Source organism: Vulpes lagopus, chromosome 11, assembly GCF_018345385.1.
Source record: "Vulpes lagopus strain Blue_001 chromosome 11, ASM1834538v1, whole genome shotgun sequence".
Classification (NCBI taxonomy): Eukaryota; Metazoa; Chordata; class Mammalia; order Carnivora; family Canidae; genus Vulpes; species Vulpes lagopus.
This window is the reverse complement of record NC_054834.1, coordinates 2,467,135-2,480,669: the sequence shown is the minus strand read 5'-3', so window position 1 is coordinate 2,480,669 and position 13,535 is coordinate 2,467,135. Positions and strand designations below refer to the sequence as shown.

General features: G+C 50.0%; 1 long non-coding RNA gene across 1 annotated transcript; it reads right to left on the bottom strand.

The window, feature by feature from the left end:
• Positions 1-910: 910 nt before the first annotated feature.
• LOC121472171 lies at positions 911-7,010 on the bottom strand. The gene is made up of 2 exons (XR_005982791.1): positions 5,750-7,010; positions 911-1,160 (listed from the first exon to the last, which is right to left on the bottom strand). It is a non-coding gene; the product is annotated as an uncharacterized LOC121472171 (long non-coding RNA).
• Between the last annotated feature and the right edge of the window lie 6,525 nt (positions 7,011-13,535).

Below are 13,535 nucleotides of genomic sequence, written 5' to 3'. Positions count from 1 at the left end.
CCAAGTACAGAAGTTAAACTAAGAAGACACAACCTAATATTATTTTTAAACGATTTTATTTAAAATAAAATGGGAGGGGGGGAACAGAGGGAGAGGGAGCACCCCAAGCTGACGACCTACTAAGCGCAGAGTCACACAGGGCTCCACCTGGTGACCCTGAGACCACCGCCTGAGGTGAAATAAAGAGTCAGACACCTCACAGACTGAGCCCCCATAATTTAATATTCTTTAGAAATTTCCAAATGGAAGCAATGCTTCCTAACTTCCTTTTTCAGTTTTTCGTTCCTTTCATTGGGATTAGGAGAACGCCCGTGTTATTTTTATTAATTTCTGCTGCTTTCAGTGGCCTCTGTACTGGAGAGGGAATTCGGCACGTTTTTACTGGGTGGATGCTCTCTCCCTTTCAACTCGGGGGAGGGGGTGATGAAGGAGGCAATAAGGCCCAGGGGGTTTGCTTATGCGGGGGGGAGTGGGAATTATGGAAGGCTCATCTGTCAGCCTATTGAGAGCTGATACCTTTATGCATTTTCACCTGAGTTGATAGAAACTTTGGGAATCGCCTTTACACTGTGAAACAGGCCAAAGGGAACTCTGGGTTCCGATCCTGGGAAGTGGACAGCTGCCCACGCCGAGCTGTCCGACCCCTGGTGGCCCCCCACCCCCTCCACTGAGCGCCCCTCTCCCTTGAGACAGTCCGGATCCCAGCCACGAACTTCACCGGGGACGGTAACCAGCTTGCAGACTGTTGAGTCCACTGGGCCTTCCACACCTGTCAGGTGGCTTTGTAGCCAAAAACAAAAGGCTTTTGTAGATCAGTTGGCACCATCTGGGAAATACCCCCACAGCTGCTGTCCACATCCTATTTGTTTCCCCCTTCATAGAAAGCGGGAGAAAAGGGGACGCTCAGATGTTATCATACAACCAAGGCAAGGCTCTTTATTTTCAGGGCGGGAAGGCAGGTCCCCACACTCAGCAACAGCAGGACAAGCCCGTCACAGTGCCCGGGGCGGCCGTCGGGATGGTTCTATCCATCCAGGTCTGCTTGAGCTCGACCACAGCCCACTTCCCGCCCTGTTGGCGGGAGAACCGATGTCTCACGTTGCATCCTTTTCTGCCATCTGGTTTCATGACGACAATTAGGAACTCCCACACTGAGACTGCTGTTGGGCGAGGGGCAGAAGAAACACTCAGCTGCTCACATGACTATTTTGTCAGAGTCTGAGAAAATACTTACATTTTACCCTGGCCCGAATGGCTAATAACTGTTCGCCTCCTTCTGGAGGGTTCTGCCGCGTGTACGCTTCGCCCCACACCGTGGTCAGAGAACTGGCACACAAGCGAGCAGATCCCAGTAACACACGTACACAAAGGTCTGAAACCTTAGGGCCTAATTTTACTGTCATGTAGGCACACGTTTGCGTCTTGCCATAAAAATCAGAACTTACCTGAATTTCAAAAAGTCTTTACGGGAGTAACTCCCTGTCCTCCTTTAGCAACTTTTATGGTTGGGAAACCAGTTGTTTGCCTCTGGAAATTCTGACTCTGAGCTTTTCTGCTCGCCGCGCTAACCCAGTTTTCTGTTCATTGTTTCTGATGGTTTCCTGCTCCCTCACTCAGAGGCCAACAAGGGCTTTGTTCTTAACTGCAGGCTCAGGAGGACTTTAAAAAGGTGAAGTTTAGGGGGATCCCTGGGTGGCTCAGCGGTTTAGCGCCTGCCGTCGGCCCAGGGCATGATCCTGGAGGCCCGGGATCGAGTCCCGCATCGGGCTCCCAGCATGGAGCCTGCTTCTCCCTCTGCCTGTGTCTCTGCCTCTCTCTCTCTCTCTCTGTGTCTCTCATGAAAAATAAAAATAAAAAAATCTTAAAAAAAAAAAAGGTGAAGTTTATGAAAGCCTGAATGGTAGCTCAGTAGAGCACGGGAGATCCCACCTTCTACCCACACCGTATCCATGTAAACACATCTGTATTTGTTTACCTCTTGTTTCCCTTGTGTTTAGCTTGCAAAGGAAATGTGATGAGCGTAGTAGGACTTTTGGCTTTCTTCCGTCTCCAAACGCAAGACCCTGAGTTCTCTTACAAGTCATAACTCTATAGCTTTTTCTACTTTACCTACACTTGGTTCCGCATGTTCAGTATTTATAATTAATTTCGTATCTCTACTGGCATTTACTTTACACGACCTTAAAGAGTCCGTTTATGGATTTATGCTTGCTTTTGTTGTTTGTTTTCTGTGGGATTGCAAGGTCATGCCTTCTTGCCCAGCGTTGCTCTGTTGTATAATCGTTCCCAAGAGGGACCGCCCGGTCTTTGCTCCTCCCAATCTAACCTCAAGATGTATCCTTTGTTGGGTCAAGTCATCCGTGCCTTGACCCACCTCTCCCTCTCCAACCCTTTCCCAGTCTCTGAGCCTGGTTCAGCTGTAAGAAATCACCTTTGACTAATGCTCTCTTCCTTTTTCTAAGAAATCACCACGTCGGCTGCACACAGGAGACGTCCCCTGCTGTCCCGGGTGACCAGCTCTGCTGTGTTCCTGCCCCTGATCCCCCAGCAGCTGGCAAACCACTGAAGAATAAAAAGACACTCTCTACTCTCCTTAGAGCTCTCTCTCTCTCGTAACTCATGAATCTCATCCATGCACGTTGCTGAATTGTGGAAGCGACAATTGGCCGAGGTCAACTTGAATTATAACCCTCTATTCTGGGGCCCGATTTGTTCCCCCCTAGTTCTGTATCAGCTGCACGTGTACAAAGCATACTTTCCATTCCGTCTCACCCAGGTAGGTCATTGATAAAGATGTTAAACAATCCTGGGCCCAGGCCCAACCACTGAAGAACACCTGTTCTGTTACTCCACGTATCACTGATCCATTGATAGCCACTCTCTGGGTAAACACCCCCGTCAGGTGCACCGTAATGTTCGCTGAGCCTTCCCCTCCCCCCGACCCCCAGCAGCCTCTTATATCTCTCTGGAAACTGTGGCTCGTTCAAGATGTTTCAAAAGTGAGAAACGAGCCCAAGTGTGACATGGGTCACTATTTAATGGAATGCGAGATCGTTTTCTATGTAAGAGAAAGAACCGCGAAGCTTCATTAATGCGTCTTGTGTGTAAGAGAAAATACAGCAATTAATGGTGATGTAAGGGAGTTGGGTTGAACAGCCCAGTGTCTACACTCCACTTATTAACGAGTCCCAACCCTTATTAACAAGTTGTGTGTAACGTGCACGTCATGATTAACTCTCGAGGACAGCACAGAACCGAGAGCTTTGACAACAGACTCTTCGCTTTTCTCTAGGCCGTTGTGTCCTCTTTGTTACTGTTCTCCATCTAGCTGCTCATAATTGAAAAATTTCTGACTCAAAAAAATAAAAATAAAAATAAAAATATAAAAATTCCGGACTCACTGGAAACTTACTAGTTTATAGTTTCTACCTTAAAATAAATCCGGACACAAGCAGAACAGGGGGCCAAGTTGAGGTGCCAAGAGTGAGCATTGCGTCCTAACAGCACCATCCAGAATTTTATGTTTACTCCTGATGGACCCTATGAGTCTGTCAAGTGGGCATTTTGTCTTTTCCCAAAGACCTGCGCCCCAAAGGCGCCATGGCCCCCGTGCAGAGGAGCCCCAGCAGGTGCCTTCTGCACCCCGAGCGGCATCTGGGAGGGGCCCCCGGGGTGGCGGACGCCCCGAGTCTGTCCTGCGGGAGCCACTGTGCGGGGTTGGGTGTCGGCTGGAGTCCCAGAGCGATGCTCGAGGCCCAGCTCTGTCCCCACTAGTGATTTAATGTCCTGTTTCCTCATCTGTGAAGGGCAGGGGGGTGGGGGTTAATCATTGCTTCAGGAGGGATTTTGTGGATTTTAAGTAAGTTAATATGTTTAAAACATAAAACTCGGTACGTATTGTCTGTCACACGGTAACTGGGCAGCTTAAAAGTTCTAGAAGCCCGTGGTACTCTTGCCCCAAATGGCTTCATTTCATTATGAGAGAACATCAGACAAGCCTGAATGGAGGGACGTGCAACCACAAAATAATAATCATTAATACAAATACAACCAATTAAGTAACTAATACTGGGGAACACCCTGGCGAATTGGAGGAGGCTATGGAGGAGGCTACGCAGGGAGGGGGTCTGGACTGGGTCCTGGGGCGGAGAAGGGACTGCAGGGAAGACCTGATGGACCTCAGCTCAAGTCCGGGGTTCAGTTGCTGCGTGGCGCAGCCCGGGCTCAGGTTTGGGTACCGGTGCTACTCTTAGGCAACGCGCTAACTGCACAAGGACCCTCCGGGCCGTACGTGCAACTTAGCTGCTGGTCTAAAATAAGTTGGAGACATTTCGGGCTCTGGCCTGGGTGGTTCAGTTGGTTAAGTCCAGCTATTGGTTGTGGCTCCGGCTGTGATCTCGGGACCATGGGATCCAGCCTCCAAGTCGGGCTCCACGCTCAGCGTGGGGTCAGATTTCCTTCCGTCCCTCCCCTGCTCCTGTGCGCTCTCTCTCTAACAATAAATAAAATCTAAAAATAATCATAATAATTTGAAACATTGTGTTTGGATATAAAACATATTAAAGTTCTACTCAGTGTTTTCGAGCTGCATGGGGGGCGTGGTTGCCGTGACTTACTCCTCCTTGCTGTTCGTGATGCCTTCTTTACATTTTTGGCATTTTAAACATGTACATTTTAGGGAGGGCTGCGTGGGAGGTGGAGGCCCGGGCTGACCTGGCTTTGCTGGTGGGCAGGTGGCTGCGGTCGGGGAAGGAGCCGGTGCAATGGGCTCCAGAGCTGCCCGGGGAGGGGAGGCAGAGCTCGGTCTGCAGCCCGGGCGCTCTCCCAAGCAGGTTGGCTGTGAGGGAGGCCAGGAAACAAGGGGCGAAGCCCAGGGGGTAAGGGGCCCCGAGACGGCCCTTAAATGGACCACACTCTGCAAGTTGGCTTGGAGCTGGGAGCCATCAGGCACAGAGAGAAATTGGGGATGGGGACAGGAGCCCTGGGTGGCCCTGGGTGGCCCTGGGTGGCCAGCGGGGGCCTCAGGAGCAGCCCCTCCCCTCCTCAACATGAAGGGGGGCTCCCCAGGGACCAAGGCAGGCTAATGGAGAGGCTGGAGCATGGGGATGAGCAGGGTCGTAAGGGAAGAGAGAGTGGTGGGAAGGAAGTGGGGGTCTCGGGAGATGCCAAGGGGTGTGACATGATCCCGTGGAGGCGGCCTGCGAATCCCCCAGAAAAACAGGGCCCAGGGCTCCCGGGAGGCGCGGTGCCCACCTCCACGCTCACGCCCCACCCCCCCATGGTTGCTCCTCTGCACACTCCTCCAGCAGGTGTGGGCTGCACCTGCCGGGGAGCCCCAGGCGGTCGGGTGGGAGCCCCAGTGACTGGGGGGTGGGGGTGGGAGTGCCTCCAGGACCCCCGTGGGGAGGGCTGGCTGCAGAGGCCACAGGTCAGAGGATGCCACCCGCAGACTCGGTTTTGTTTGGGTTTTACCAGTAGGCGACTGCTGATTCCCACACCCCCCACCCCACCCCGGAGCGGGAACCTAAGCGCGGGGCGCACCCCAGCACCGGTCCTGGATGTGGGGGGGAGGGCAGCCCAGGCCGGTGGCAGGGCGCACGGGCTCGTGGCCACAGCAGAGTCCGGGCACAGACCAGGGCGCAGGCCCTGCACCTGCAGGTGCCACTGTGGGCCGTTCTGGGGTGCGGGCTCCCGCCCCCCCGCCCTCAGGCCTTCACCTGGAGGCCTGCCCTGCCCCCTGACTGCGGACCTGGGTTTCCAGCGGCCTCCGCTCCTGCGCTCTGACTCGGCCCCTCGGCTAAGCCCCTGGCTTCTAAACTCCATTTTCAGAAGGTTAGAACACCATGAGGCCTGCTGTCTCCAGAAACCAGCTTCCAGAAGCTGCTCTGGGCGCGGCAGGAGCCTGGGGGGGGGGGGGGAGGGACACTGGCACTTGGGCCTGTGCCTCCCGCGCAGCGCCAGGCCCTCGTCGCCCCGGCAGCTCCCACCCCCAGGACGGCACCCATCTCGGCTCCCTTCACGCTGGGACAATTTAAAAAGGGACTTTCAGATTCATCCTGCAGGGCCGTGTGTATGGGCAAGGCGACATCCAGCTCCGCGTCAAAGCCACATGGGAAGGGAAGGTCCGGGCCTCGGCTCGGCCGACACGCGGGCTCTCTGTGGGTCTCTAAGCCCGAGCCGCCGGTAGGCCTCCCGAGGACCCCCTTCCCGCTTCTCGGCGGCAGGGGCGGAGGCTCCCCGTTCCCCTTCGTCTCCCCGTCCTACCGCGAGCCCTGCACCTGGTGGGCAACCGTGGCACGTTTCTGTTGGATCAAGAGAGAAGATGCCAGAAGAGTCCATCCAGGTAGCACCTGAGTGTGTGGCCAGGCTACGGAGGTGTAGCCGCTCCGACAAAGCCGTGAACCTGGGGCACCTCTGGCAGCTTTATCCGGGAGGAAAAGCTGGAGAGAAAATGTGAACAGGGCCCCCGGGGGGCTCAGCGGTTGGGCATCTGCCTTCGGCTCAGGTCGTGACCCCGGGTCCTGGGATCGAGTCCCGCGTCGGGCTCCCTGCACGGAGCCTGCGTCTCCCTCTACCCGTGTCTCTGCCTCTCTCTGTGTGTCTGTCTCATGAGCAAATAAATAAAATAATTTTTAAAAGAAAGAAAGGAAAACGTGAAGGAGTCCCAGAGCAGGCACCGGGATGTGAGGAGTTCCAGAAGAGGCAGCGGCATGACCAATCGAGTCCCATGAGTTAGAGTCGAAATATTTTCTCCCAAGTGTGCTCTTGCCTTACTGGGTCCCACAGTCCCAGGTAGGACAGTCGCAGGACAGAGGAGATGGCCTCCTGTCGCTGGGGCTTCTCCTTTGCTCTTAGCAGAGCCAAGAGCAGGTTCTGGAAGCTGGTTTCTGGAGAGAACAAGCTTCCGGGTCCCCGGGCACCTGTGATGCCATCAGAGCCCACTCCCAGTGGCCGAGGACGACTACACTGTGTGAAAAAGCAAACCCCAGGTCCCAGATTGTGTCCCTCAGGTCAAGGCCCCAAGTCAGGAAAACAATAGTTAATACCTAACTGGGCCACAGTTTCAGCCCCAGGAAGGCAACGATTAACCAGCCCCATGGAGTTTCCAGGTCAATAGTGGGAAGTGTACCCAGACACCCGTTCTGCTCCCCTTCGCAAGGCAACCTTGCCTAAACGGTGCATTCTTTGCTAAATAAATAAATAAATAAATAAATAGGGTTTTTTTTGTTTTGTTTTATTTTGTAAAAAAAGAGGCATCTGTGGGATGCCCACTTGCCGCCCGTAACCACCTTTCTTTCGTTGAGCTCATCAGAGCTCTCCCCTCCTTGCTCCCTGATTCACGAATCATTTAATAAGGCCAATTAGATCTTCAAACTTACTCGGTTGAACTTGGATCTGCAGCAGCTGTCGGCCTGGTGCTCCGCAAAGCTGGCTCCTCCCCGACCCCAGTGCCTTAGCTCCTACTATCTGGAGCCACATGGGTCGGACCCTCCGCAGGACAGAGCCAGAGGCCCCAGAGGCAACAGCGGGCATCCTGCAGAGAGGCGGGCGGCCCTTCACCCTGTGGCTGAAACATTTGGTATCTCTCCCCCATAAAATACCTTCCCCGGGTCCCCACGGGTACCCCGGAGGTGTCACTGGGGATCACTGTGTCCGTGTTCTCATTCAGAACTTTAACGTCGCTCTCTCCAGGCCTGACTGCGTCCAGCAGTGTCTTTGCCCAGCCCCTGGGGTGTCTGCGGGCCCCTCGTGCTTCTAGGCCTGGGGGTCCAGAGCCCTGGGACGCAGAGGGCTCCCCTCTCTCCGGGCCCTGTGCTCGCAGAGCCGCCCCAGCCAGGGGAAGCGCCTGGACCCGTCACTGCTCTGCTCTTTATTATTTCATCTGCTTATTTGGGTTTACTTCGCATTCCTTGCGCGAGTTTCTTAAACTGGAAACAAGCGACCACGTGGAGACCTTGCTTCTCTCCTGCCGGGACGGCTCTTTAGGGCTTTCTGTCCTCAGGCTGACCTACTAGCTGCCCATACAATTGATACCGTGTGTTTTCATTTTCATTCAATTCAAAACATCTTCTAATTTCCGTTTTGACTTCTTATTTTACCCCTGGCCTGTTTGGACGTGCGGCATGTGTTTCCCAAATATTTGGGGTTTTCCAGATACTGACTTTGTCACTGGTTTCTGATTTACTCCTGTTGCGGTCACAGAACACACTTTGCATGATTTGAATCCTTTTATGTTTTTCGAGACTTCTCTTATGGCTCAGATTTTGTTTTGTTTTGTTTTGGGTTTTGTTTTTTAGCCTTGAGGACTGTCTCCTGTCCACTTGGAAAGAACATACATCCCGCTGTCGTTGGGGTGGGGTGTTCTCCTTGATCTGCGGTTAGAAGAACATGAGCTCGGGACACCTGGGGGGCTCAGCAGTTTAGCACCTGCCTTTGGCCCAGGGCGTGATCCTGGAGTCCCGGGATCCAGTCCCGCGTCGGGCTCCCTGCGTGGAGCCTGCTTCTCCCTCTGCCTGTGTCTCTGCCTCTCTCTCTCTCTGTCTCTCATGAATAAATAAATAAAATCTTAAAAAAAAAAAAAAAAGATCATAAACTCCAAGGTAAGTGGAGGAAAGGCAATGAGGAAGTTCTCCACTTTAGCACCCTCCTCTCCTGAGTTCAAAACTGCCAGTCCATCGTCTGTGCAGTATTTGCCCTGTAGATCTGTTTGGTACAGTCTGCACAGTGTTTTCAATTGTCTAAATAATTTCAACGTCTAAACATTGGGTAGGAGGGGTGCCTGGGTGGCTCAGTTGGTTGAGCACCCAACTTTTGGTTTCCACTCGGATCGTGACCTCAGGGTTGTGAGATCCAGTCCTGTGTAGGGCTCAGCACTCAGCACACAGTCTGCGTGAGAGTCTCCCTCCCCCGATTGCATGTGCATGTTGTCCCTCTCTCTCTCTGTCTCTCTCAATCTCTTAAATCAATCAATCAATCTCTATCAATCAATCAATATTGGACTGGATTGGATTTCCTGCCAGGTTTCTAGCTCCTGGGATCTAAATACTCCCAACTCCAAGTGACCGGCCTAGACATATCCAATCCTGCTGAAAATCCTGAGGGTAAAGTAGAGGCCAGATTTATGAAGGGCCTTGAGTATTATGAACAGTGCTTAGATTTGACTTTTTTCAGGCAATGGGAGCCAGTGAAGAATCATCCAGGAGAGTGATGTCTATTGGTAGCTTGGGGTGGGACTCCCATCCAGTCAGATGGTTCTAAGGCAGTGTGAGCCTTACAGGAGCTAGAAGAAGCCACCAGAGGCTGGCACTGTGGTCCAGGTGAGAAAAATATGAGTTTTTGAAGCATCGGCTGGGGCGTCACTAAACTGGTGGCTCAGTTTCTGGCTGCACTGAAGGAAGAAGAAGGTGCATTGTACCGACATCCTCGCAGGCATCAGGCACGTCTGTCAGGCTAAACCAGGAGGCTCAGATGGCCCGTGGCAGTTTTCCTTGGCCCTAAAAACATCATTCCTCAGTTTATTGTCATCAGCTAGAGCTGCCAAGTGACCAAAACAATGAAGAGGGAATAAAGATTGAAGTCCAAAATCGAGGGCTGACTACTCTACGCTTGCAACTCACAGGATCAAGAAACAATCTGAGGTCACCTCCTGAAGTGTCTGGAATCCACCCCTCATCACTTGGGAGTTTAGGCTTTTTCCATTTATCTGATCTCTTTTCCACATGGAATGACCACCACCAAGTATGCCAGTGCTCCCCACCACGTCGTCTGAGACAACAAACGTTTGCTCACGCCAGTTTTATGAGCGTCTTGTGCTAGTGGTTCTGAGACCAGCAATCTTACGGTCGCCGTAGCCAGGGCCCCACGGACACTCTGCGTTGTCCGTAGCCCCTTGCCACCCGACACAGAGAGCCCATCCCTCTACCTGGGAAATGTACCTTCATTCCTCCCGGATCTAGAGCTCAGGATATTGCCTGGGGGCTTTCCCTTCATTCATTTAAAAGCTTCTAGGGAGGTTATATTTTGGAAAGGGGGAATCATGCCTCACTGTTTTCTCAACTCAGCTGCATACCCTCTTGTGCAATACCCACACTCACACACACATACACACAGGCACACATGTGTACATGCACACACACACAAATGCATCCACACACATGCACACACATCTGTACATGCACACAAATACATATCCACAGACACATGTATACATGTATGCACAAATGCACACGCATATCATGTACACACACACACACAAATTCCCCGCAAGTAACCCGAGTAACCCTCAAGACTCAACGCTCCATTGACAAGAAGAGAAGCCATGAATTTTTCTTCTTTTCAAGCATCTGCTGATTTACAGTTTCTGGGGTCTCTTCAGCTGGAAGTCCCCCAGCCTGCCCAGCTCCATCACTAGATGACAATGGCTGAGGTTGGCATCCACCTCGTACTAGGGTTAGGGCAGTAGCTCATGCTGCTCCACTCTGCGGCTTACTGTGAGCAGGTTTGCTGTTTCTTCCTCTTCAGAGAGGAGGTGGCCACAACAAGGCCAGGCGGAGGCCACGCCACCCAGAATCACATCCTCCTCATTTTTCCCAGAATCACTTGGTTCTTTCACTAGTTGTGAAAATGCAGGACAAGCAGGTCCCTTTGGCCCCAGTGGGATGACCTTGTGAAAATGGCTGTTCTTTGTGTGACCATTGTGTTGCCCTGGGTGGAGCAGAGCTAGAGATGGGACCCTTCTGCTCTAGACTCCAGGAATCCATGTCCCTCAGGGCTCCAGGGTCTGGTGTGTGCTGGGCAGATGCCCGGAAGGTTACTAGAAAGTGCAAACACCTGGAGAGGTCCTTCAGGGAAAACTTGCAGCCCAGCTGGAATCATCCTGGCTCAGAGGGCCTGGTGCCCATGGGCCCTGGAGCACTCCCACTTCTACACAAGTTGGCAGCAGACTGTCTTGCCATTGATGGATGGGCTCTAGCTCCACTGAGGGAGACCTGACCTGTTCACCCCATTCACTCCATGGGATTCTTGGATAAACCACCAGGAATGGGACCCTGAAGATGGAGACAGTTGACATACTGCCAAGGTTGCATGTGATAATCAGGTGATTAAGTGGAAAAACAAAAGTAATATGTACAGAGGAGTAAACATCCCAGAGATTACCTGCATTTGAGACATTTGTTAACACAGGCAAATTTTTAACCTGGGAGTGTGGGAAAGAGATAATTCTGCACAACTCTGGCCTGCCTGTCTGTGTTGACACCTGTTGTGCTTGAGAACTATCCCCCTGCCTGGTTTTTCATTCAGTCAGTGAAAGGAAAGAAAAAAATGCGATTGTAAAATGGAACATAATAGTCCTGTAGCATTCAAGGCTCTGGTATCCCATTCCACTTTTTCATTTTAAAAAACTGCATGAGTTTGTGGCGAGGGAGAAAGTGATACTATGCTGCACATGGGAGAGAGGTGCACCAGGGAATTCTTGGCTGGTGAGGATGCCCTGTTCCTCTGGGCAGTGGCATCTCAATTCAGCATGGCCTTTCTGACTCAGCAGGCAATATGCAGCAGCTCTCGGGGTGAGGAAAGTTGCATGCATTTCTGTTGTTCGAGTGTGAAAAGTTGCCAGTTAATAGTGAATCCCTATCATAAAGACATGCGTGGAAGCAGAAGCTTCCCTTCTGAAATATCATTCTAGAGAAAGCCAGAAGCCTACACCAACATCTCTGTCATTATGACTCTTTTCTCAGAAAACACTCCTAAAGAATATGTTTGTTATATACTTGAGGTTTCTTAGGCTGCAAGAGCCTGAAAACAAAAATAATGCACAACTAGGCACATGCGATGTATATATATATATATATATATATATATATGCACAAATTATCTGTATACATACATAAACATATAATGAAATATTACACAGCTATAAAAAGGACAAGATCTTGCCATTTGCAACAACATGCATGGACCTATGGTTATTATGCTAAGTGAAATAAATCATCAGACTGAGGAAGAGAAATAGAATATGATTTCACTCATATGTGGAATCTAAAAAAAAAAAAAAAAAAAAAAAAACCCAAACAGCAGAATCAGAGCTGTAAGTACACAGAGCAAACTGATTACTCCTGGAGGAGGAAGATAGAGATGGGCAAAATGGGTGAAGGGGAGTGGGAGATGCAGGCTTCCAGGTATGTCATGAATAAGCCACGGGAATAAAAGGCACAGCATAAGGAATATATAGTCGATGATATTATCACAGCGATATATGGTGATGGATGGTAGCTACACTTGTGGTGAACGTAGCCGTGTGTAAAAACTTGTTGAATCACTATGTCCTACACCTGAAACTAGTGTAACATTGTGTGTCTACCATAGTCCAAATTAAAAAAAAAAATAACAATGCTCAACTGGCACCCAACATCAGAGCCCCTAAACATTTAGAGCAAATAGTGACAAAACAAAACTAAAAAGAGAAATAAACAGTGATACAATGCATCTGGGAACTCTGACACCCCACTCTCAGCAATGGATATAGCTTATCCAGAAAGAGTCAATAAAGAAATAAACAAATGGACAGAAGAGGCATACACAAAACTCACTGTGCAAAGGCATCAGAACACACATTCTTCTCAAGTACACGTGCAGCATTCTCCAAGACAGGCCCATACCTTAGGCACAAAACAAGTCTCAACAAATCCAAGGAGATAGAATTTATATCAAATATCTTCTCCAATCCCGATGGAATGGAAGTATAAATCTATAACAGGAGGAAAGCTAGAAAATTCACAAATACGTGGAAATTAAACAACACACTCCTGGAGAACGAATGGGGCAAAGACTAAAGCAAAAGTGAAAATACAAAAAGGATCTTGAGAAAAATATCAAAACTTATAGTACGAAGCAAAATAATTGCTAAAATGCAGCTAATTGTGATAAACACACACACACTGAGAAAAATGAGAGATTCCAGACAAACAAATTGACTTTATACCACAAGGAACTAGAAGAAGAAGAAAAAAAAAAAAAAGAGCAAACTAAGCCCAAGTTAGTGGAAGAAAGGGAAATAATACAGATTAGAGTAAAAGTAACAAAAAAAAAAAAAAGGAAAACAATAGAAAAGATCAATGAAACCAAGAATTGGTCTTTTGAAACAATAAACAAAATTGATAAAACTTTAGCTAGATTCACCAAAAAAAGAAAGAGGACTTAAATAAGTAAAGTTACAAAGGGGGCACTTGACGGATGTTCACTGGGTGTTATACTATATGTTGGCAAATAGAACTCCAATAAAAATATATATATATATATATAAATATATATAAATATATAAGCCACCAGGATCCCTGGGTGGCTCAGTGGTTTAGCACCTGCCTTCGGCCCAGGGTCATGAAGCCAACACTACCCTGATACCAAAGCCAGGTAAGGTTACCACAGGAGAAGAAAACTGCAGGCCCATATCCCTGATGAATATACATGCAAAAATTCTCAACTGAATACTAGCAAACTAAATTCAGTAGCACATTAAAAGGATCACACACCATGAT